Here is a 26,715-nt window from a genome sequence, read left to right as displayed (position 1 = left end):
GTTTCTGCAGCGTTTTGATTCTCTATTCTATATGCTGCTTCATTTATATTCGGAGCACAGTCGTGCAGTGCAATGGTTACTTCAGCCCAAGGCAGGAACTTTTGTGTCAGACTCTCTTTTTCTCTGTTATGGAAATGTTGCCTAATGCCTGCTTCTGCTGCCATCACACTGATTCACTGTAAATCTGCTCTTCTCGCCTCCCTCCACTTGGAGGAGGAGGAGGTGATAGTGGGTTGTATGGAGGTGGGAAGGGGGAGCGGTGCGTGCGATTGCCCTTTCTTTTGGATCTGCTGGCCAGAGCTATTGCATTGCTAGGAGGCAAGCGTGTTACTTTTTGTTCCCTTGCTCGCTTTTCCCAATTCCACCCCCCTCCCCAATCAGTCCGGCGTGTGTCTGTCCCCTGCCTGGGTAGCGCACGCACACACACATTTCAGTTCTTGCCTCGCTCGGAACAGAAGGTGTGGGGAGGGGTTTCTTCTTTTCTTCAGTGCTTCCCCCAGCAAGCAAGCCCTCCCTGCCTTGGGTGTGTTTTGGTGATCCTTGGCTTCCAGTCTCTGGGGTTTGGTATGTTTTAGACCTCTTCCTCTTCCTCCCCTGCTCCCCTTTTGCCTAATGTTGTTGTTGTTTCAACTCTTCAAAACTATTTGAGGCAGGCAGCTTACAAAATCTTAACCCCAAAGCCAACAGAAGAATAAACCATTTAAAACCATTCAAAGACAAAGTGCTGCTTTGGCCGCAGTACTTAAATATGTAAATCTGTAAGATGGACTGATCTCTTTCTCTTCTTGCATAGTGATACTGGGATGGAGAAGAAGAGTTTAAAAAGTAAAGCAAGGGGTGGGGGGTCACACAACACAGAAGTGGAGTGCTGGTTTCTGGTTTGGGGTATTCGTAAGGATCTTTTTTCTTTTTGAATGATTTGATTAGCTTTTTAGTTCAGTGCTACAGAAAAGCAAAGATAACATCTACTTGGCTTCCTCTGTCCCCAAAGAGTTCCATCTATTCTTTTTGTGGACTTGAGCTCACTTCATCTAGTCCATGAAAGCCTGTGCTACAACAAATGAGTTAATCTTTAAAATGCCACAAGACTGCTTAATAGCATGGCCCCTCTGGAAACTGTTACTACAGAAGAGCAGCAACCTAACTTTTTAAAGTGTGATCATCTTGATTGCAAACACAAAATCCATCAAATTGTTAAGTCAAGATAAGAGTCTTCTGAATCTTGACTGCAATCAAGATGATCACACTTTAAAAAGTTGGGCTGCTGCTCTTCTGTAGTAACAGTTTCCAGAGGGGCCATGCTGTCTGATGCAGTAAGAACACAAGCAGTCTTGTGGCATTTTAAAGATTAACTCATTTGTTGTAGCACAGGCTTTCATGGACTAGAGCCAGCATGGTGTAGTGGTTAGAGTGCTGGACTAGGACCGGAGAGACCTGAGTTCAAATCCCCATTCAGCCATGAGACTTGCTGGGTGACTCTGGGCCAGTCACTTCTCTCTCAGCCTAACCTACTTCAGAGGGTTGTTGTGAGGAGAAACTTAAGTATGTAGTACGCCGCTCTGGGCTCCTTGGAGGAGGAGGAAGAGCGGGATATTTTTTAAAAAAGTTAAATAACTAAATAAATAAATGTATGAATGTTGCTGCTTGCTGGCAGATAGCAGCCGGGGGGGGGGGGGCTAATACGCACTGCTGGATTTGGAATAGAATGGGGACTGATGCTGCTTGAAAGACCATCATTGCCTGCCTGAGTGTTTGGCTGCTACTCCATGCTCCATGTTTATTTTTGTAAATATAACAGATATACCAAAAATGCCATAGAACTCCATGCCTTTGGAGCTGCCAAGGAGACTTGGGTAGCAGACATGGGTAGAGAATACTGTCTTGAAGGCCCAGTTGAGGACCTTCTGCACAGCCTAAAGCGGAGATGAGCCCCAAGACACTGCCCAGTTGCAGATGGATTATTTGAAGGCAAGGCATTTTTCGCACCCACTACTAGCCATAACATCTGTGGTGTGGGTTTGCTTTTGTTTTGCAGGGTTTAAAGTATATCTTTCCTTTTTCTAAATGAGATAAATCTCCATCTCCAGAATATTATTAATAGTATTAGTGTTCTCTAAACTATGTTTGGGGGGGGGCGCAATTTCAGGACTTGCCCTAGGCACTATTTTCCCTAGATACGCCTCTGCTTGAAATGGGCACTGGTTGTCTTTCTATAGATAAAGAAGTATACTGAACTGAACTGAAGAGAAATCACAAACATATATGCATAGATCCACTAAGTTGGCTGTGAATTCTTCAGCCAATCAGTAAGTTATGTATACAACCAACAAAAAGTGAATGAATACTTGGTCATAGTTGTAGAAACACATGAAACTTCTGGTAGATTATGAAACATGAGATTGTTTTTCACATTAACACATAATATATGGGCTTGGGAGCAAGTTCATGTTCAGTTTTATATTTTTGATAAAGAACTGAAAGGCAGATGACAGGAGCATGAATAAATAAACAAACACAAACGTGTAAGAAAAGTGTGCCTATGCACAAAAAGTGCATAGGTGTTCTGGCTTTTTAAAAAAAAGGTATTAATACATAACAATAATGGTGATATGCAAAGCTGATGTGACTTCAACTTAATTTCCAAACTTCTACTTCAAAGTACTTCCCAATTCCCTTGGAAACAGAAGGCACAATGTTATAGTAAACAACTCCCTAATCTAAAACTGGAAAACATGACTCATTCATGCACTTGCAAAAGTTTTCAGACCTGAAGAAGCCTGTGACATTGGCATTTTAATCTACCTTTTGTAACAATCATTCCCCCCCACCCCCGTATCTTTGGTTGCTAGGAATGAGAAAGATTTAAGTCAAGAGCCACAGCTTAGGAGAGCAATTTTTTGCCAAGTTATTCAATCTGCTTGATCTACAAGCATCTAAGAAAATAAGAACTGCCTTGTTGGATCTGACAAAAGATTCATCTGTTCCAGTATTCTTTTTCTCCCGTCATTTGTCCACAGCATCACAGGTATACTGCCTCTTAACAGGAAGGTTCTAATTTTAGATATCAGGGCTAATAACAATTAATAGACATCCTCCATATCTTTGTCTAATCCTTTTAAAAGTCATATCTTTGTCTAATCCTTTAAAAAAAGTCATCTATATCTGGAATAATTGCAGACATCTGCACTTGCACTGCGTTGGTGCAACAGTATTAATATCCACACCAACACTGAACAGTCATGTGAGCAGGGAGGGGCAATTTCTCCCCTGAAGCCCACTGTGCCTCCCAAAAATATATCTGACCCTCAGAATAGTCTGCCAGAAGGGTGTGTTCCAGTTGGTCTAAGACGGAAAGCACTAAGTTCAGAAAGAAACTCAAAATATTCTGTATAAAGAAAAGAATACATGGAAAGATAAAGCAGAAAGGTGTTCCACTGAATATTTACTTTGCTGCAAATGGATCTTGTGACTTCAAGGTAAGTTGTATCAAGATGGCCTACAAGGCTCCCACCTACTCCAGGATATTGGGCTGTCTACGGTAAAAGAAGGAATATGAATCTCCAACAGAAGCAACAGGTCAGGTCATCATTAAACCACTGCAGGACTGTGATCCTGAAAACATTATAAGTTAAGAATCTACAATGCTTGATTGTCCCCATTTCTGTTACACTAATCTGACTTTTATTTACCACTGACCTATTTGTATTAGTTTATGCCTCTTATTAAATGAAATTAGGATGGAATTAAATTTAGCTTATCTAACTGACATGCTTCTTTATACGGTTCGAATTTCAAGATCTAGGCTGACATGGGTTCCTTCCTACAATGATGCTCTCAAACTACACCCCAAGCATAGAAAAACTGAATACTGCAAGCTAGCACAGGAGATTTCTGCTAATTTCCTTCCTTACAGCATTAAGGGCATCTCAGCTGTGTCACAGCTTTACACCCTATTTGCATTCAGGTTAAGAGAAGTGTGGACGGGAATGTATATGCTCACCATGGTACCAAAGCAAAAGTACCAGTACAATGAAGACACGATAGTGTTCCTCTAACAATGCCCATTCCCAATAAATACAAAAAATTAAACATTTACAGTATGTGAAATGAGGGGACCATATTTTTATGATTTTGCTTTTAAAAATGGTTATGAAAAATAATGTATTTCTTATAAAACAGAAATTGATGGATGTGACTAATTTAATCCATACTGAATCAGTTTTTAAAAATGAGAAGTAGCCAGGCAAACCGCTTTATGGTAAATATATGGAATAAATATTCAAATTGCTGTAAGCATACCATGAAATATACACTGTTTAGGTAATCACATTGAGGAAGTTAAAGAATAAAAATCAATGACTTCCACTTTGAAGACAGTATCAAATCTGTGGAGGAAGCAACATAGAGCTAGATTAGCACCATGCAACAACAGGAAGAGCGGGCCTAGCTTCACACCTCAATGTGAAAAACGTACAGCCTAAGAAATACTATGAAGGCAGGTAACAAACTTCCCAACCTTGGTTTCAGAAAAACTATATTTGGAATATCTAGCACATTCTAATCATGGAACTTTGATTGTTTAATAGAATTGAAGGGGCCAGGACAAGGAGTAACTAACAATGTCTGAGTATCTGCACTCAATGGTTGCAGCTATAATGATTCATGCTTATTTTATTTATTCATCTAAATATATGAATAAGTTTATTCTTCTCTGTGGCTGCGCTGGGGCTTTGGAATATGCTCCCTATCAAAATAAGAGCTTCTCCATCTCAGGACACACCTGTTTCGTCAGGCTTTTAACTGAAATTAATTTGAAACTGTTTAAATTGTTTTTATCCCATGAAATTGTTTTAACTTTTTATTCTGTGAAATTGTTTTTACTCTGTCTCCAAGCAACATCATCTGAAATCTACCCAAGAGGTATGAGTGGAACTTATGCATTTCAGGTGGTCCAGTTCGGGTGGTCTAGGATTGAACTGGCCCGGCCCCCAAAGGGGGGTGCTGGTCCAAGTTTGAACCAGACAACTCCCCTCCCCCAGTTCAAAGAACCGGTTCACGGACTGGCTTGTGGGTGGGGTATACTTGTAAAAGGGAATCCAGCCAATGACAGCCAAAAGAAAAGTAGGATTCCCTAGCTGGGGAGGGGTGAGTGAAAGGGAATCTTTTACATTTAAAATAAAGGCACCAGGGGCGGTGGGGATGGCAGAAGCAGCGGAGACATCTGAGGAGGCGGCGGCGGTTCCTCCACCCCCACTGGCCTCCCAAATGACAGTTTCGGCTGACTGCAGCATGGTTTGGTCCTCCGCGCATGCACAGAGGCTCAAATCAGGCCACAGGCAGCCCAGGCTGTTATCTGGGAGGCCAGTAAGGGGTGAGAGGTGCCCCTGGTGTGGCTGTAGCTACCGCAGCTGCCTCCGCCGCCTGCCACCCCCATTTTAAAGGTAAAAGATTCTCCTTTCACAACCCCCTTGGGCTAGAGAATCCTGCTTTACTTGTAAAGGTCAGATTCCTCTTTACAAGTTTACCCCCAGAGCCAGCCCGCGAGCTGGCTTGAATCTGATCCAGATTCAAACCGAACTAGCAAAACCGACCCTATGAACATCCCTAGTGGAACCACTATAAAACAGTGCCTACTACATCCAACCCCCTCAGGTGGTCTAGCAGGATACCATGGTCAATGGTATCAAAAGCCACCAAGAAATCCAAAAGGACTAACAAAGTCACCTCCCTCTGGCGATTCCCAGTTGGAATGAGGCCAACCAAGGCAGTCTCCATGCCAGAGCCTGCCCCAAAATCAGTTTGAAATGGGTCTAGATAATCTGTTTCCCTCACAAACCCTCTCAATCACCTTGGCCAACTATGAGAGATTGGAGACGGGCCTATACTTACCTAACACTGAGGGATCCAATGTAGGCTTTTTTAAAAAGAGGTCTAATAATTGCCTCCTTGAAACAAAAGAGAAGCATTTATAATTCCCCTCAGAGAAGCATTTATAATCTCAGACTCTCTCCAATTGTCTCCCTGCTTGATAGTATAAGCCAAGCTGGGCAAGGGTTAAGAGAACAGGTGGAAGGGAGCACTGCTCCAAGCAACTTATTCATTTTCTCAGGACGTAGTCTCATTCTAGAGCTGTGTGTACTTCCCCACTCCCTCAGATCTCTAGGGGAGGCACTGCTCTGTGTCTCATCTCTTCCACAAGTAAGACCTGTAAGGGTCCAGAACTGTGCCTTCTCTGTAGTGGTGCCCACACTGTGAAATACTCTCTCAGCATAAACACGTCTGACTATTGCTCTGCTAGCTTTTAAATATTTCCTTGGAAAATGGTCTGTTCAGAAGACATTTTATGCTAGCTAATAATTGTTGGAGATGGTTTTTCTTCTGCTGGGTCTTATGTTGACATCTTTTTGGCTGTGTTTTAATTAGGCTGTGTTTGTTTTGATATCAGTTTAAAACTGTGGTATTAGGTTTTAAACTGTTTTTATTGTTATTTTTTGCTGCTTTTTTATTATGACTGTACTCTACTTTGGGTGCCATCATGATGGCAGAGAATGCAATATATTAATTTGAAATAAAACAATTAAAAATAAAAATAGTTTCACAAGACTGTAGCTAAGCAACTGAATCTTTGCAAACAAAGGACACAGATAATGATAAGGAACACCAGTCTAGAGCAATCTATGATCCTATAGTTAATGGAACAAACGAGATTAAAACTAATTTCTACCTTGAAAAATATACCATCTTGTTTCTCCATGTTTTCCTTATCACTTTGTGTACGGTGATCATGAGCCAGGAAACACTGCAACTAATTTCCTGCTAATATACATGCTATGTCAGTTTAATAAAAGCAGAAATAGACACATCTCAGCAGGCTTTATATGCAATTACCAGCAATTCAAGGGGATTGTTGCCATCTAAACAATCTCCCTGGGTCAGTGAATCTGCAACATACACCATAGTGTAGAGATCAGAACTGGACTGAAGGATCAGGCCCCCTTTGATTCATGAACTCTCCCATCCACCCTTGCTTGCATTTTTAGTAATTGTTCTGGACTCCTCCAATTCTTACTTGTGGAAGAGGTGAGACACAGAGCAGCACCTTCCTTTCAGATCTAAGGGAGTGGGGAAGTACACACAGCTTAAGCAGGAAACTCCGCCCTGAGTATATGAATAAGTTGCTTGGTGTGGTGCATCCTTACACCTGTAAATGATGGTGATAATCTCCAGTTCAGAACTTGCTCCCAGGCCCTAAACCTGCATGTGTGCGTGTTCGTATGTGCACACACACACACACACACACGGCCTCTAGGTCAAGCTTTGCATGGCAGCTGACTGCTGTTGGGGGCGCTCTCTCTCATCTTGCACTCCTGGGCTTTCCCTAGCATTGTTAGAGCTTGCCTACATGGTATATACTTGTGCTGCACATGGACCTCTGACTGGAGAAAGGCTAAAAAGAAACAATGTTCAAAGGAAATATTAGGATATTTGGCTGATTGAGAGCAGAACTATTATATCAAACCATTGATCCAAAGAAGGGCCTGGGATGACAGACTTATAGCAACCATTCCCAGATGTGGTTCTATCACTTAAGGATAAGCAACCAAACACTGCCAACTCTTTACACTTGTTAATGGCCTAGTTCTCACTGAGACAGTAAACTTGTGGCTGGACTGTACCATTTAGTTGCAGCTGGGGGCTAACATACAGAAACAGAGTGCTCCTAAACACACACACACACACACACACAAAAGAAAAACTAGATGTTAGGGAGAAGCATTCTCATCTAGTCTCCCTGATGAGCAAATTTTCTATATGTATGAATTGTTTTCTTAGTACATGTCAAACAGAATGCTTTTTTTGTATTCTGCTGTCATCTAGCTTCCTATGTGTGGTGAGTTGTTTGTTTTTGTACAAAAAAGCACTCCGTTATGTGACTTCCACTGGCAGCCTGCAGTACAGCCCAGACAATCTCTGTGAGATGTCAGTGTCTAAACCCTATTACTAGCACTTTGATTATAAACAAGGTTACCATAAGAAGTGCAAAGTGAAGTATTTGCACTGGAGTGTTGAAATCTAGTTTTGTGTCATGTTGAAGAGCTCTGAAGTGCTTTAGAAACTCTTTATTGGATCTGTACATGTTTCTCACCCCACCCCCCATGCTTTAATATAGATAATGAAATTATTAATGTGACTAAGAATGAAATCATATCACAACTTTAAAAAAAAACTAAACCAAGATAAAGCTACAATGTCTGCAGGGCTGGCTTGCCCATCAGACAGATGGGATTGTCCCAGGCTACAAGCCCAGCTCTAAATGTCTGTTTCCCTTGCCCAACATTCAAGGAATTAAAGCAAGAATCAAAGACTGAAAATCAAACTAAAAAATATTAATTTGCACAAATACTCAAGACCATTTGTAGGAGTATTTGTTTTAAAATGCATTTAATGCCACACTTAAACCCAAGTGTCCCCTTTCATTTGTTGCTTTAATTTAGATATCTAAAATGCATGCAATGTATTTATTATTATTATTATTATTATTATTATTATTATTATTATTATTATTATTATTATTTTGTTGTTGTTGTTGTTGTTGTTGTTGTTATTAAAATTTCAAATGACAATAAATGGCCTGTTCTGTAGTCTGGATTTTAAATTGGGATTTCTGATCTTAAAATTCTGCTGTTGTGATTCATATTGTTTCATCTATGTTGTATACCATTTCAGGTGCTACAGATGTGCTAGGCAGAGATTACTGTATGACAATTTGAAATAAATAAATCTTGCTAATTGAAATTAATAGACCTAAAAAGGAATTGTTGAATGGACACTGCAAGCAATTCTCAAGAGAGAACTACATGGAAAGGACAGCCTTTAAAAACATCTATACTGCACCTATAATTAGTTAAACACCATAAACAGACAGTAGAGCAGACTGTCCTCAGGTAACCTCATACAGCTGTATTCAGTGAAAAAAGCTGTCACTTCTCAGACTTCTTACTCTTTGAAGTGCTTAGTTCTTTCTCATTCTTCCCCTTAGGAATGACAGTAATGTAAAGCAGTCCCTTCCTTTCTGTATGACTGGGAGAGAAAGTGTCAAAGTAGCACAATGTTTTTCACCAGCAATGCTGAATTCAGCTTCTCTTTTAAATGTAAATCTTTTCGGAAGGTGCCAAACCCAAAGCCACTGTTTTTGAAAAAGGGAGGGGCAGGAACACCTGGTTCTTGTTAAATATGTTGTAGACTTGCTTTTGTGTGTGTGTGTGACTCAAATATATTGCAAAGAAGATTTCAAATTTTATCCTTTTTTCTTCTTCAGCAAGCATGCCATGTGTGGTAACTTGTGGCTCTCCAGATGTTGCTGAACTACAATTCCCATCACCCCTGCCAAAATGCATTACAGCTGGAGATGATGGGGAGTTGTAGTTCAGCAACATCTGGAGAGTCACATGTTGCCTACCCCTGCTGCAGAGCATAAGACTTTCAAGACCACAGTCTTGGTGCCTCAGGCTGAGAACCACAGGAAGAGAGCCCTTTAAGCTCTTGCCCTTCAGCGAGTGCCAAAAGCTCGTGTCTGTGCGCGGCACAAATTAAAATACCTGAGGCAGGGATGGGGGGAAACAAATGAAAAAAACCTACTTTTAACAATTCTTATGTAGGGCAAACCGGATGGGGTGGGAAATCCCTGGCCACACCCTGGCTACAACTCCATGAATGCAGTTCATGCAGTATACTAGCCAGTCTCTATGAGGAGCCGCATTTTTTGTGTGAACTAGGTGTGCACCCTCCCGCATTAAAGACAGTGAGGCTATTCTCATGATGGGGGGAAACCGGGCTACAGGAGTCCAGCCCAGTTTCCCCCCATTATGAGAACCACCAGGCTTGTGGGCGAGCCTTGTGGTTCTCTGGCCAAAGTAGCCTGCCAAAGTAGTCTTCCCATTTAATGAGGTTAGCGGAGGGCTCATTTTGGCGACTGTGAGTCGCCATGGCACAGCTCCACACTCTGGCGACTCATGATGAGAGGCTTAAACAAGCCTCCCGGTATTGAGGGTCTCCCGGTCCCGGGCGGCCCCTGATCCCTGCAGTCCCTACCGGCTCCATCACTGAACCAGTAGTTGTGTGGGCAGTCGATCTGGCTGCCAGGCCTAGGTGTTTGATCATGTGCAGGGAGAGCAGGCTCTCCACATGGGTAGTGTGGAGAACCTCAGTGACTCAGTGTATTACAAGGGACGTATCCTGTTTTGTAATCAAAAACCAGTGAGGCAAGGCAAGACAAGGCAAAGCAAAGTGAAGTAAGGCAATGCCAGGCAGAAGGAAAATCCTGGATAGCTTACAAGAGCAACTTGCTCCAACAAAGGCCAAAGGTGGAATGAAGTCTTAAATACCTCCAGACTCAGACTACTTCTCCTAGGCTCCACCATCTTGTCTGGAGAGCACATAGATTTAAAGAAGCAATCTTTTGGCCTGGAGTCTAACACTCCTCCTATTAAGTCCCTCCTGGCCTGTTGTCAATGCTGGTGTGCAGACATGAGGAAGCAAAAGAAAACAGAAGTGCAAGAGCAGGGAATACACACTGCAGCAGTGATAACTAAGCAAGGCCACCAGGATCCTTATCTAGCCCAAAGGTTTGGATAAAAAGAGAAGCCGTCACTCTTTCACTTCATTATTATTATTATTATTACATTTATATCCCACTCTTCCTCCAAGGAGCCCAGAACGGTGTACTACATACTTGAGTTTCTCTTTCACAACAACCCTGTGAAGTAGGTTAGGCTGAGGGAGAAGTGACTGGCCCAGAGTCACCCAGCTAGTTTCATGGCTGAATGGGGATTTGAACTCGGGTCTCCCTGGTCCTAGTCCAGCACTCTAACCACTACACCACACTGGCTCTCTTATCTAGGGGCAACAATCGAGAAGGACCTGTCTTGCATCCACAACAACCAGGCCTTAGCTGCTGTTAGCATGCGGAGCAGAGTCCTCACCAGAGGCAGGTAGATTCATTTGGGAGTAGGCAACCCTTAATATATTTGGGATCCAAGAATTCAGGGCTTTAAAGGTCAAAATCAGCACTTTGAATTGAACCAGAAAGAAAACGTGGGTGTCAGTACAGTTCCTTCAGAACTGGAGAGATATGATCTGCGTGTTATAGTTACATTAAAACCACAAACCACGGCTCTTCTCTCATATCACCATGGGACTGAGTCCTTTTCTATGTTTCTACATTGAAAGCTGTATTCCTATGCCTTTTAATGTAACTATATGCCTTATAGACCACTATATTCAAATTTTGATACTGTATTAATTGTTCAGTTCTTTATTCTCATTTATTCTCTTAAAGTAGAAGCTGCAAGACTCGGGTTCATGTAAAGCACCATGGGAAGAAAGAGGGAAAGTGCCGTCTTCAACATTTTTGTATAATGGGCTTGTGAAGTATTTAGGAATGACCTTGTTTTCTGCCAGATTGTGGTTTATATCTCCTGTACATTCAGATTAGGCAGGATGGCAGATGTTAAACAACTTGTAGAAGGAACATTTTGTAAGAGCAACAATCATTGCAATTAAGGCCTATAGATTAGAGCAGAACTGACACTTTCTGTATTATTGCTGCAATTTTCAAGGCTATGACATGCTTTAATTGTATGTAAGAGAAGTTATATGGCTTAGCTCCCCACAAAATTCCTACCCTAGCCCCCTTCCTCACAGTTACTCCCTTCAACGGACAATGGCTAAGATGGACCAAGATGCCAGAAGACTGACAATGCTGTTTTGACATTACTGAAACAACAACATAATGTGGTTGATAAGGAACCAGGGTCCAAGACATGTTGGAGTCAAGGTGGCAGAGGAATGATAACACAGAGAAAAAAACCCAGGAAACACCCAACCAGACAAGCAAAAAAGACAAAGTGTCATGGTGCTGTGGAACATATACTGAAGCCCAACGCATTTCAGCCACAAAGAACTATTTCCAATTCAATGGTCACTTTTTTGGCAGGTGAAGGGAGTGGCCATGGGATGACCCATGGCCCCCGAAATAACAAGTCCGTATTATGGATGCTTATGAACAGAACTATATTTTTCCTCTGATAACGATTTTCATTCTAATTTGGTTACGTGGTACAGATTTATTGATGAAGTCTTTTTCATTTGGAGCAGCAGTTACATTCCTTTTGTTACTGGGTCAGTTCCAGGAATCTGAATATCAAATATGACACACAATTTAATAGTGTAGGGATCAATTTTCTGGATCTGTCGATCAGGAATGTAAATGGCTATTTGCACATCATTATACAGGAAACCTATGGATAGGAATACTACCTGAGGTTTGATAGTTCTCATTGCAAGTCTCTCAGGGAAAACTTACCATTTGGACAATTCCTGAGAATAAAATATAATTACTTTGAAATATTACAAACGCCAGTAACCATGAGCTTGACATGTTACTGACTTCATTTTATATTGTTCCAAAGTTGTTTCTATGAAGTGGATTAATTGTAATTTTAAAAAATGTTATTTTAGTATTGCCCCTGAAGAAGGCCACTGAGGCAGAAACATGTTGGGCTTCAATAAATCCTTCACAGCACTGCGAGATTTTGTCTCCTTTTTTGCTTAGAGGAATAACAACACCTGGGGTGGAATCATGAATTTGGGCATCTGAGCACATCTGAATGGACATGGCCAGCTTGCATTGGACTGACCTGATGGCCTGAGTGCTGACTGACTCATCAAAGGAGGACTGAAGGTATAACCATTCTGGATCTTGAGCCGAGAGGAGTAAACTGAGGCAATCTGCCTCGATCGCTTGTCTCCAACACTTGTGTTGCTTCCCAGCTACTCTGTACATCTCTTCGCCTCATCTCTACAACCTGCATGCAGCACCATTGCTAAGCCCAGGATGATTAAATCAATCTGGCCAATTGACTGACTCATGCAACACACTGAATTGGACATTTCTCCAGTTTCCCAAATTCCTCATCCTTTCCCCTTCCCCTCCCTTCAGAATTAAATCTGATAGGCTGGGGACTTTAGCCTGCTTGCCTAGCCTCTTTTCTGTGTGATTCCTGTTTTCCTTCAGTAGAAGTACCAAAAGACAATTTCTGGTTTGATTTTTGTCTCTCGCCTCACACATCGACTGAAAATAACTCCCCCACTCAAGTTTAAAAGGCAACTGCCCAAACATCTGTCTGTGATGTCCCATAAGCATAGCCTACCTGAAGGGAGCAAAAAACATGCTTCTCTTCTTTCCTGGGATAAGATGCTGGGTAGGTAAGAACTCCCAAGGGGAGGTAGCCCTGTGCCGCCCAGGGGGAAGGAGCATAAGGAATGAAGGCTGGTTGGTAAAGCCACAACAGTCACAGGCCTCAACTGAAGTCAGTTGAGGCTTGAAGAAGCCTCAGTTGTGCAGGAGATCTGGGAGCCCCTTCTGGCACTTTGGTTGAGGCTTGAAGACATCTCAGTTGTGCAGGACTAAGCCCTCTTGGCACTTCAGTTGAGACCAGAAAAGTCTTAATTGTGAGAAAGGGGGAGAGCCTCCTTCTGACCCTTCAGGTGACGTTACAATCCAACAAGTTGTCTAGCTTGGCTCTCCAGGTGCCCCCTCCTTGGTATGGCTAGGGAGAGAGGACTGAGCTAGCCAGCTAGAGGGAAGAGACACTACAAATTGACAGCATGTAAGGCAAAGAAGGACCTTCCAGTTGATCAGCACAAGTGTGCCATCAACCAGTGGTCCCTCTTGGCCTGTAACATGAATAACCCAAGGTGATAGTCTGGCAGCTATATTCTGCACTAGCTGAAGTTCCTGAATGTATTTCAAGGGCAGCCGTGCATAGAATACATTAGAGTAGCCCACATACCACAGCTCATTCTAAGCTGTTTTCCCACTAGAAAAGGCCTCTCAGTTGCTGTTTCCCCTGAAGACACTGGCTAGCATCCTGACTAGTACTATGCTGGTGCAACAGTGGCTGACATCCAGACTAACATTGCACTATTGTGCAAGGAGGGATGGGCAATTTTCAACTATCTCCTTTCCTTTCCATCTGAAGCTCACTGTGCCTTCCGAAAGTAAGCCCCCGAGAGTCATGCACCAGCACAGTGCTAGTCTGGATGTCAGCCATTATTTGCTGCAGTGGCATCTTTGGTGGCAAACAGCAGCTTCAAAAGATTTTAGGAGGGGAAATGGCACAAAAGGAAAAAGTGAAACTCCCTTCCCTATGTGCTATGGTCCTGATCCAGTTTGGGTGTGTGTTCCTGTGCAGTGGCCATTTCCAGAGAAAAAAAAGCATGGGGGAGATGATTTAACATATCATCTAGAATAAGCTCAAGGAAGTCTTGGGTAAAGGTGTGACTATAAGCTGGAAAAAAAACCTGCTACCAACTCATCTGAATCCAGTGAGAGAAGTAGCAATGCAGATGTAGTGAATCAGGTATAACCCACCCACCCCCGCCTCCATCTTTCACTTTTGATGGGTTTGTGTGAGCCTTCGATCTTCAAATTCCTACTAAGAAGTGGGATACTAATTCAATCTAGCATTCCATCAAGTGCTGTCATTCTCTCCTATGGTATAATCCCACCCACAACACACACAACAGAGATTAATTATAGTGCTTTTTAAGGGCAAAGATTGTTCAAAAGATTACTATTTTTGCATGGATATTTAATCTTCCCAGTATAATTGGGACAATCCTTATGTCAGCATTTTTCTTCTTAGCAACTTCATATTAATGGCTAAATATTTTCACTAGACATTGGGAATTGATGTTATGTGAGCCTAAAAAATTACAGGTAGGAAAAAATCCCAGTGAACTCAGTGGAACTTCAGAGTAAACATGCATAACTCTGAGCTAGCCACTAGAAATGAAAAGGTGCTTCAGAAAAGAAATGCTGATGTAGTGGTAAAATATACATGGGATAGGATTATTTGTCATCCATATGAGTTTATCACATGGAAAAGTCTACAAAATATCCCACAGATGGTCTCTGTCTCCAGTCAGAATCCAACACATTGTTTCTAATAATATGGCAGTATGTTGGAGAAGCTGCGCATAAAGGGCTCTTTTCCCATATGTTGTGGTGGCTCCTATTTTGGAAGGATGTTAATAGATCAATCTCCATTAGTAACATTGTACTGGTGCTGTTTATCTGCTTATTCAATACTCTTCCCTTTATGGACACCCACTTAATGCAAAATGAAAACCTTGTATCTTTTTGTTAGTAGCAGCTAAAAATCATAAGAAAAGATCAAGAATTCCTCTGCTGAAATTATGGCCAGATAATTTAAGGGACATGTTTGAAATTTCAAAATCATTCCATCGGGAATAATTTTGTCATTTTGGTGATTTTGTGGAGGCATAGGACAGAAACTTATAAATATATAGACATTTTGTAGTTAGAGCAAGAATTGCCATTCCCTCAATCAGCAAATCTTATTCACTAGTAGGGATGTGCATGACCTGGTTCATGCACTCCCAGGATGTGGGGGGGGGGGGTTCACCAGGACTGCAAGCAGGTACGCTGTAGTCCAGCACCAACACTTTTGGGGAGAGCGCGAGCAGGGGGAAAGCGGCAGGGCAGGTAAGGGCACCCTCCCTGCCCCTTAAAGGCCCCCCTCGTCCAAACTGGCTCAAACTTCGGAATTCTGAACCAGTTCAACACTCCAGAAAAGGAGCGCAGAATTGGATCTAGTGCATCTCTATTCACTGGCCAGTTTCATTAAACATTAATGAATAATACAAAATTAAGCCATGTCCCTCATATTTATGAATAGTACAACATCTGTATGTATTATAATAATTGTTTGCAAGTATCTTGTTCTGTGCTGGACATATGAAAATAACCACAGTATAATCTCTTCATATTCTTAAAACTGGCTTTTAGATTATTACTAGCTGACCCCGCAGAGCATCTGTGCAGTTGTGTACTGAGCCTGTGAGATCCCCCGCAGCTCACTCGCTCTCCCCACCTCAGCTCGCTCGCTCGCTCTCTCCCCCCTCAGCTCACTCGCTCACTCTCTCCCCCCACAGCTCGCTCGCTCTCTCCCCCCACAGCTTGCTTGCTCTCTTCCCCCGCAGCTCACTCACCTGCTCTCTCTCCCCCCCCACAGCTCACTCGCTCGCTCTCTCCCCCCCGCAGCTCGCTCGCTTTCCCCCCCGCAGCTCTCCCCATTAGGTGGGCCAGGGCCAGGCCATCCAGCTGTAATCCAATCCCACCACCGCCTCCCACCTTCTCCTCCTGATTGCTAAGGCTTTGCCTGCTGTCTGCCCACCTCCTCACCACTGCCATCATTTCTCCCCACCACCGCCTCCTCTTCCTGGCCGGCGGGGCTTCGCCCGCCATCCACCCACCTCTTCTGGGCAGAGGGGCTTCGCCTGCCGGCCCTCCACCTTTGCATCCTGACCACTGCCATTATTTCTCTCCACTTCAATGCTGGAACTCTTGCACGCTCTAGAGCATCTGCGCGTTAGTACTTGATTGCTCCCCTCACCTCAGAGATCTTCCCACCCTCACCTGGTCTGCACTCCTGCTCCTCCTCTATCCCATTGCTTCCATCCTCCTCACCCTTCTTGGTCATGGCCACAGCATTGCTGCTGCCTATTGGCCAAGCTGCAGCCCCCTATCACCAGAGACCTCCCCATCCTCACCCGAGCCCCACTCGTGTTCCTCCCTTCAAGAGCAGCAGCAGTGGTTGACCGGGCCATTCCTCGCTGCCACCATCACCATGGCTGCTCGTTCTCCTCAGACCGCTGACAGGCTCAGGCCCATCCCTTTCCTGACTGCCTCCATCTTACAATGGCCTCAGTAGCCCCAAACAGCAGCAGTGGTTGCCTGGACCCTTCCTTGCTGCCAGTGCCCCATGGCCACTCTTTCCCCTCAGGCTGCTGACAGGCTCAGGCCCGTCCCTTGCCCTTCCTTCTGTCTCTCTTCCCCCTCCCTTCTTTTTCTCTTTCTCTCTCCTCCACTCGCTCTTCTCCACTCTTCCTTCCCCCTCCCTTCATGTTTTTTCTTCTTCCCTCCCTGTTCATTTACACAACGGCATCCTCCTTCTCCTGAAGGGGCTCTTTCCTCCCTCACGACCTGTCATTGTTGCAGACCCCTGCCTGCTATCCTTTTATATCAAGAACATCTTCCGACCAGTAACAGCTTCATTCCAACTGACCTTAACCATCACAGGCCCCTCCTCCTTATCTGCATATGGAATCCCCACTGCCTAATAATAATAATAATAATAATAATAATAATAATAATAATAATAATAATAAATTCAATTTCTATACCGCCCTTCCAAAAATGGCTCAGGGCGGTTTACAAAGAGAAATAACAAACAAATAAGATGGCTCCCTGTCCCCAAAGGGCTCACATTCTAAAAAGAAACATAAGACACACACCAGCAACAGTCACTGGAAATACTGTGCTGGGGGTAGATAGGGCCAGTTACTCTCCCCCTGCTAAATAAAAAGAATCACCATGGTAAAAGGTGCCTCTTTGCCCAGTTATCAGGTGCTTCTGCTTGCAAACTCAGCCAATCGCCTCCTTCCTACCATGTCGCCGCGCATGGCCCGTCTACAAGAAATAAATAGATAGATTACACAGGCATGAGAGTGACTGTGTAGTATGGGTGGAGAGGTAAAAACAACATTCCGCCATGTTATTTTACCGGATCCCTCCATCCAACCTTCTATGGCTTCTCAAAGTTTTCTGTTTGCACTATTTGCACTAGAATGGGCCTTGTTAGACTCAACAGGCAATTCAGGTTTATTTTTAATCGAATCTGTGAAAAAAACAATTACGATATGAGGACTAAAAGTTGAAAAGCAGACATGAAACCAGGCGTGAAGAGAGGCTGGCAGTGGCCCGTGTTCAGCCACAGCTGTGACCCCCCTGGCCCCACCCCCCGCATCTGATGTCAGATGCAGGGGCCCAGCTAGCCACACCCCTGCGTCTGGCATCAGACACGGGGGCATGGTCTCCATCCAAAATGGGTCCATGCGGGCGTGGTCTCCATCCTAAAAGGGGCATTTTAAAGGCAGGGAGAGCCATTCCGGTCATGCTGCCAATGTAGCGCGGGCCGATCTCCCTCTAAAATGGGGCCGCGCAGCCTCGTTTGGGAGGGAGATTGGCCCCACTGTGTTGGCAGCGACGCCAGGAGCAGGTCTCTCTGCCTTTAAAAGGCAGGGAAAGTGACTCTGGTCACACTGCTATAACAGTGTGGGCCGATTTTGGTCTCAAACGGGGCTGCGTGGCCCTATTTGGGAGCGAAATAATGCCCCCTGCATTAGATTGGGGGGCGTGTCTGGGGCATCAGATGTGGGGGGCATGTCTGGGGCCATGAGTTCTTTGAACCCGTTCGCCCAGTGGTGGCTCTGCCCCTGCATGAAACCTCAAGACCACAGTTGGGTCTTTCCTCCCCTTCTATCTTTATAATGGGATTTTTTGAGTTCAAATAGGGAAGCACAAACTGACTCAATTGCTTCAGGAAAGGTTTATTTAGATGGTCTGTCTTCCATACAACATGCTTTTATAGGTTAGTTGAAATAAATATGTTTTTCTACATAAATAAATATGAATTTCTACAAATTAAGGACAAAAAAGCCCCCACAACAGCCTAACCTACTTCACAGGGTTGTTGTGAGGATAAAAATAACCATGTACATCACCACTCTGAGCTCCTCAGAGGAAGAGCGGGATTTAAATGTTAAAATAAAATAAATAAATAAATGCTTAATCAGTTGGAACGTTCGTGAAAAGGGGGGTGGGTGAATGGACAGAGGAGGAGGAGAGGAGAGCTGGTCTTGTGGTAGCAAGCATGATTTGTCCCCTTAGCTAAGCAGGGTCTACCCTGGTTGCATATGAAAGGGAGACTAGCAGTGTGAGCTCTGGAAGATATTCCCCTTAGGGGATGGAGCCGCTCTGGGAAGAGCATCTATGTTCCAAGTTCCCTCCCTGGCAGCACCTCCAATATAGGGCTAAGAGAGACTCCTGCCTGCAACCTTGGAGAAGCTACTGCCTGTCTGTGAGGACAATACTGAGCTAGATAGACCAATGGTCTGACTCAGTATATGGCAGCTTCCTATGTTCCTTCCTATGAGGGAGGAGGGAGTAAACAGCTTCTGCTCTGGCTGCCCTCTGAAAGGGGCTCTGCCATGGTTGGCTGGGGAAATATTTCCACACTCCCAAAGAAGGAGAAATGCTGGTAATTACCTTCTAAGCCCTAAAGGGCTTAGGACCTGGTTACCTGGGAAAGTGCCTTCTTCTGCATCAGTCAATCTTTATTGATATGGTCACAGACCAGTGAAGCCTTCTTCTACATGATCAGAACACAAAGGTTATCAAAAGAGGTCTGTCTCCAGATGCCACCAGCTCGTCTGGCAGCGACTTGGGAGCGGGCCTTCTCTGTAGTCACTCCGAGGTTGTGGAATGCACTCTCTATAGACATTCGCGGCCTAACATCTTTATCAGCCTTTAAAAGCACCCTTAAGACTCATCTTTTAGCCTGGCTTTTGGTAATCGTTGAAGGTTTTAAATTGTGTTAAAATGTTGTTTTAACAGTTTGTATTGTATTCATTTTTGTCAACTGCCTAGTGCCTCCAGAGTCAGGCAGTTTATAAATAAAATAAATAAAGGACTTGAAAGGGTAACCATTACAACTGAACGGTTTTACTTGTGTCTCTGAGGTCAACAGGAGAACAAGCCTCACTTCTTACCTCTGAGTGCTTCTTTTTAGTTCATTTAACCTCAGAACGGATATGTCTCAATGTTCCTGAACGGCTGTTACTATCTTCCAGCCTTGTTCCTCATACAGTAAGTGGGGAGGGCTGCTGAGTGCCTTGTAAGGGCCAGAAGGCCAGGACATTTAACAGCTGCATGACAGGCAGAAACTTGAAACGTGCAACTTTGACTAACATATGAGGATGCAAGCAGCACCTCTTGATATTCTCTGCCTGTACTTCAGCTGCTTGACAGCCAGAACCAAAGCAATGGCTCTGCTCTGGCTGCTGGCACTGCTCCCACTCTGTTTGCCCCGCTCCAACCACCATTGCCACCACCGGCCCTGCTCCTGGACACTAGTGCCACCGTTGTCCCCGCTCTGGCTGACACTGCCAGGCCTGCTTTGGCCACGGGGCCTGCTCTGGACCTGCCTTGGCCAGAGCAGCCCACTACCTGCATAGACTGTGTATTAGGTAACAGTACAGTACTCACTATATGCTCAGAGGTACATGTTACCAAATTCTTCTTAAACTTTACTGTCACACTATTCCACAGATGTTTCTATTGCCACCAGCCTACACAGGTAGTGGACTGGGGCACTGAGGACCGAGCCAAACTGTTTCCATGGTTATGATTTTGTAAGCCAGTATAATATCTCATACTGGACATCAGGTCTCAAAGTCCCCATATTTGTAATCTGCTTGCAATATAGGAACATAGGAAACTGCCATATACTGAGTCAGACCATTGGTCTATCTAGCTCAGTATTGTCTTCACAAACTGGCAGCGGCTTCTCCAAGGTTGCAGGCAGGAATCTCTCTCAGCCCTATCTTGGAGAAGCCAGGGAGGGAACTTGAAACCTTGAAAATATAATTCAACATGATGGAATTGTAGAAAATGGAATTTAGTACACTAAACCCCTGCTAACTTGGCAAAGAGGCACCTTTTAATGTGGTGATCCTCTTTATTAAGCAGGGGGAGAGTAACTGGCCCTATCCACCACCAGCACAGTACGTCCAGTGACTGTTGCTGGTGTCTGTCTTGTGTTTCATTTTAGATTGTGAACCCTTTGGGGACAGGGATCCATCTTATTTATTTATTATTTCTCTGTGTAAACCGCCCTGAGCGATTTTTGGAAGGGCGGTATAGAAATCTAAATAGTAATAATAATAATAATAATAATAATCCCAATGGTCAATAATGCGAAACTATTCAACACCAATGAAACAAAGCAGGCCTACAAGAAAGAACAAGTCAAGAACCGAGCAGAAAAAGAAGCCACTGCATGGTCAATATTTGCACAATATAAGTGGAAAATCAGACATCACCAAGACCTGGCAATGGCTTAAGAATGGCAACTTGAAGAAAGAAACAGAGGGTTTAATACTGGCTGCACAAGAACAGGCACTAAGAACAAATGCAATAAGAGCAAAAGTTGAAAAATCCACCACAAACAGTAAGTGCCGCCTTTGTAAAGAAGCAGATGAAACTGTGGACCACCTAATCAGCTGTTGTAAAAAGATCGCACAGACTGACTACAAACACAGGCATGACAAGGTAGCAGGGATGATACACTGGAACATCTGCAAAAAATACAAGCTACCTGTAGCCAATAATTGGTGGCACCATCAAATTGAAAAAGTTGAAGAAAATGAAGATGTAAAAATATTATGGGACTTCCGACTACAAACAGACAAACATCTGCCACACAATACACCAGATATAACTGTAGTCCAGAAGAAAGAAAAACAAGTCAAAATAATCGACATAGCAATACCAGGGGATAGCAGAATAGAAGAAAAAGAAATAGAAAAAATCACCAAATACAAAGATCTACAAATTGAAATTGAAAGGCTGTGGCAGAAAAAGACCAAAGTAATCCCAGTGGTAATTGGCGCCCTGGGTGCAGTTCCAAAAGACCTTGAAGAGCATCTCAACACCATAGGGGCCACAGAAATTACCATCAGCGAATTACAAAAAGCAGCTTTACTGGGAACAGCCTATATTCTGCAACGATATCTATAACAATTGACAATAAAATTCAGCCATCCCAGGTCCTTGGGAAGGACTCGATGTCTGGATAAAACAAAACAGTCAATAACACCTGTCTGTCTGTGTAAACAAGAAATAATAATAATAATAAACATGCCACTGAGGAATCAAATTTTAAAAACCCAAGAAACATCTTTTGTAACAACCTTCTATTTTAGCATTGATTAGCCTTACTCATGTGTTCTGTTTTTGGTATATTATTATATTTCACTCAGTCCTTTGGATAGTCTCATGCATTCTTGCATAAACTTGAACTTTTGGCCATTTTAAAAAATCTTTTCCAGTATCCCAGGCAGCTATAACTGTGTCACTGAAGGTCACTGTTGGTTTCTTGATGAACAAGACACCACTGTGCATTTCCCTTATTTCTCCTCTAGATTATATGAAATAAGCATTCTAAGATTCCACCAGATATTTCCCATTTGCTGAAGGGAACCAATATTTTCTAAAAACAATATTCCCGTCTAGCAGCAGAAGCAACACTTTATTTTCAAAATTGTGGAGAGAGGGAAGTATTTAGTAATAATGGTAGATGGTTGCTCTTCAAAAGTAAGGTTTTTTTAACAGTAGAAACCTCTCAATGATAAGATGTTGTGTGGAAATTTCTTATAGAAACAGGAGTTTTCTATAACTACAAAGAACCAGCATTTTTTAATCTGGAAGATTATTTAACTAAGGACAATAATGTATTAGCCAACATAATAATAATAATTATAATAATACACTGTACCCTTAATTAATCAGCTATTAAATTTTATAGCAGTAAAGGTTGTCTCATACTCAAGTCATTTTGTTAAATCTGACATTCAAATCCATCTTTGCAATACGCTCTCCTCTGGAGTTGGGCCATGGAATAAAATGCTATGAAAAACAAAATAAACTAAAACCCTGCTGTGGAAACAGGACAAATCTAGTTTTCACATCCCCTGCACAGATAGAAACAAGACAGAAGTAAAAGGCACCAAATGGAGCTCAAAGCTTCAGTATGATATCAGCCTCCACATTCTGGCAGAATCTGCAACCTAAGATATTAGTCCCTCCAAGTCGAATAGTCTCACATATTCTGGGTGCCCAAAATTATATTTCTTATAAGTTTTTTTAAAAAATCTAAGCAAGTCCTGAGGAAAGATAAATATTAAAGATAGGGGATATGGTATCTTTACTCCAAAATGACTAATTAATTATGCAGTCTTGACATTCGTACTGCGTGACAACAAAGAACATACTTGATAAAGGCCCCATATAGCTTCATTAAATACTTAAAAACAGATGAAGTGCCTTGTTCCTGGCGGCCACTGATACTGGCATGGAGACTTCCCACTCAGTTGAGCCAGCACATACAAAAAAGGCTTACCAGTGTTACTGCACCAGATGGACCTCTGCCACACAAAAACAGTTTTCAACAGCCTCTACATGGGTGGCTGAAACATACACGGACCCATAGAATAGAATATACTTTAAAATGTGAAGTAAGGATTAAGATTCACCTAAGGACTATGTGACTGTGGCACATGTCTTCTTACAACAAATGGCTTGTTTGCTACAAACCTAAATTGCAGTTCGCAAGAACTTGCTCAATATGGTTGGAGCCAAAAAAAGTTAGTCTCTTCTCATAGCAAATGAGAGAAATCACAGCTTTCAGAGATAAATTTTTAAGATAAGATTTTAAACACTGGAAGGTAGCCCACACATTACCAATTTTTGGCCAGGAAATTACAAGCTCATCTATGGACTGATTGGAAGCATTATTAAAGTCAGCATTGTAAAACATATAGAACAAGTCTTATTGACAAAGAAGCAGCATGTTTTCTGCAAAGGGTGGCATCATAAATCTTTTAGAATTATTTAGAATTCTAAAATAATTAGAATTATTTAAGTGTGTCTACAAACAGGTAGATATAGCAATCTTGTACAAATTTGGCCTCAAAACACTTTTGACAAAGTATCTCTCCAGAGGCTCCTGAGCAAACCTAAGTCATGGAATGAAGGCAGGTTCTTTTATGGACTGGTAACTAGTTAAACAACAGGAATCAAATAATTGCAGGAGGTAGGGGTGGAATTCTCACAATGGAGGGAAGTGAGTAGTAGGATCTTCCAGGGAACTGTACTGGCACTGATAGGATAAGTCCTGGGTATAATGCCATTTAATTTATTCATAAATGATCTGGAGCTGGGGTAAACAGCAAGGTGTCCAAGCTTGCAGATTACATCAAATTATTCCAAATTACAAATTAAACCAAATTGCCATTCCATGCAAATTGATGGAAAGCATCCTCAAGGGTGAAATTGTAAAGCACACAGAAGAACAGGCCCTGCCGGGAAAGAACCAGCATGGCTTCTGCAAAGTTAAATCTTGCCTAACCAACCTTTTCGACTTCTTTGAGAGTGTCAACAAGTGTGTGGATAAAGGTGATCCAGTTGACATAGTATACCTGGAATTCAAAAAGCTTTCGACAAAATTCCTCATCAAAGACTCCTGAGGAAACTCAGCAGTCTTGGGATAAGGGGACAAGTACATGTGTGGACTGCTAACTGGTTGAAAGACAGGAAACAGAGGGTAGGGATAAATGGAGAGTTTTCACAATGGAGGGAAGTAAGAAGTGGGGTCCCCCAGGGATCTGTACTCGGACCAGTGCTTTTTAATTTATTTATAAATATAAATGATCTAGAAGTAGGGGTAAACAGTGAGGTGGCCAAATTTGCAGATGATACCAAACTATTTAAAGTATGAAATCCAAAACAGATTGTGAGGAGCGCCAAAAGGATCTCTCCAAACTGGGTGAGTGGGTGACAAAATGGCAAATGCGGTTCAATGTTTGCAAGCGTAAAGTGATGCACACTGGAACAAAAAACGCCAACTTCAAGTATATGCTGATGGGATCTGAGCTGTTGGTGACTGACCAGGAGAGGGATCTTGGGTTTGTGGTGGACAGCTTGTTGAGAGCGTTGACACAATGTGCAGAAGCTGTGAAAAAGGCCAATTCCATACCATGGATCATTAGGAAGGGGATTGAAAAGAAAACTGCTAATATTATAATGCCCTTATACAAAACGATGGTGCGGCCACATCTGGAGTACTGCATACAATTCTGGCCACCATATCTTAAGAAGGACATTGTAGAACTGGAAAAGGTGCAGAAGAGGGCAACCAAGATGATCAGGGGCCTAGAGCACCTTTCTTACGAGGCAAGGCTACAACACCTGGGGCTTTTTCGTTTAGAAAAAAAGACAACTGCAGGGAGACATGATAGAGGTCTATAAAATCAATGCATAGTGTGGAGAAAGTGGCCAGAGAGAAATTCTTCTCTCTCTCCACATAACACTAGAACCTGGGGTCATCCTATTAAATTGATTGCCAGGAAATTTAGCTCCAACAAACGGAAGTACTTTTTCACACAATGCATAATCAGCTTGTGAAATTCTATGCCACAAGATGTGGTGACAGCCAACAACCTGGATGGCTTTAAGAGGGGTTTGGATAACTTCATGGTGGAGAGGTCTATCAACGACTACTAGTCAGAGGGCTCCAGGCCACCTCCAGCCTCAAAGGCAGGATGCCTCTGAGTACCAGTTGCAGGGGAGTAACAGCAGGAAAGAGGGCATGCCCTCAACTCCTGCCTGTAGGCTTCCAGCGGCAACTGGTGGTCCATTGTGTGAAACAGGATGCTGGACTAGATGGGCCTTGGGCCTGATCCAGCAGGGCTGTTCTTATGTTCTGATTCAGGACGGTGGAAGCTCAGGCAGACTGTGAACAGTTCCAAAAAAACTTTTCAAAAATGGGTAACAAAATGATATGATAAAAGGCTAAAGTGTTTAGGTGTTAAGTGTTCAAAGTGTTAGCTTAGAAAAAAAGTTGACTGAGGGAGACATCACGGAGTTTTGTAATATTATGTATGTTGTGGAGAGAACATTCTTCCTTTCTCATAATATTAGCAGTTCTGTAAGTATATCTGGTTAGGTCAGAATGCAATTCTGCAACTCCCAACCATTCCAGATGGCTGAGAAGTTGATGATCGATTATATATTATAAATAATCCCTGGAAACTGAGCAAAGATACACCTTTTAAAGTGGTAATTCCCTTATATTTAGCAGGAGGAGAACAACTGGCCCTATACAGCCCCAGCACAGCATCCCTACAGTTGCTGTTGCTGGTATCTGCCTTATGTTTCTTTTAGACTGTGAGGCCTTTGGGGGCATGGAACCATTTTCATTCATTCATTCATTCATTCATTCGATTTCTATACCGCCCTTCTAAAAATGGCTCAGGGCGGTTTACACAGAAAAATAACAAATAAATAAGATGGCTCCCTGTCCCCAAAGGGCTCACAATCTAAAAAGAAACATCAGATAGACACCAGCAACAGTCACTGGAGGTACTATGCTTAGGGTGGATAGGGCCAGTTACTCTCCCCCTGCTAAATAAAGAGAATCACCACGTTAAAGGGTGCCTTAAATCATTTTATTTAATTTTTGTTTGTAAACAGCTTTGTGAATTTTAGTTGAGGAGCAGTATATAAATATTAATATTAGTGTTTGTAGTATTAGTAGTATATTTTTATAAAACTGCCAACAGTTCCAGACAAACTAAGAGGGTCATGCCCACTCTTTTGATCTCTAGATGAAGATCAATTATCTGCACAACTAGAATGACTTCAGTTGTGAGCTCTTTGTGAGCCCTTTGGGGACATTTTATTTTTGTATTATTATTTTTTCGTTGTAAACAGCCTTGTGAACTTTAGTTGAAGAGTAGTATATAAATATTAGTATTAGTATTCATAGTATTAGTAGTATATATTTATAAAACTGCCAACAGTTCCAGACAAACTAAGAGGGTCATGCACACCCTTTTTAACTCTACATGAAGATCAGTTATCAGAACAACTAGGATGACTTCAGTTGTGAACCCTGGCCTGAAACCCGATGGGTATGGACCCAGAGCAAAGAACATAACTTACAAGTC

At 42.7% G+C, this 26,715-nt stretch overlaps 1 protein-coding gene across 15 annotated transcripts in view; it reads right to left on the bottom strand.

Annotated features, from left to right (window-relative positions):
* Positions 1-26,715, bottom strand: part of ZBTB20 (zinc finger and BTB domain containing 20) — an 852,388-nt gene that overhangs the window by 516,205 nt on the left and 309,468 nt on the right. Inside the window, exon 1 of one of the 15 annotated variants that reach the window (XM_053309304.1) lies at positions 19,699-19,774. The exons of the other annotated variants lie outside the window; for them this stretch is intronic. The gene's annotated coding sequence lies outside the window, so the exon portion shown is untranslated. Of the gene's footprint in view, positions 1-19,698; positions 19,775-26,715 lie in introns of those variants that run through there. 15 annotated transcript variants of the gene reach the window in all.

Source organism: Hemicordylus capensis, chromosome 3 (genome assembly GCF_027244095.1).
Source record: "Hemicordylus capensis ecotype Gifberg chromosome 3, rHemCap1.1.pri, whole genome shotgun sequence".
In the NCBI taxonomy this organism is placed as follows: Eukaryota; Metazoa; Chordata; class Lepidosauria; order Squamata; family Cordylidae; genus Hemicordylus; species Hemicordylus capensis.
This window is presented reverse-complemented; position numbering and strand designations above follow the sequence as displayed.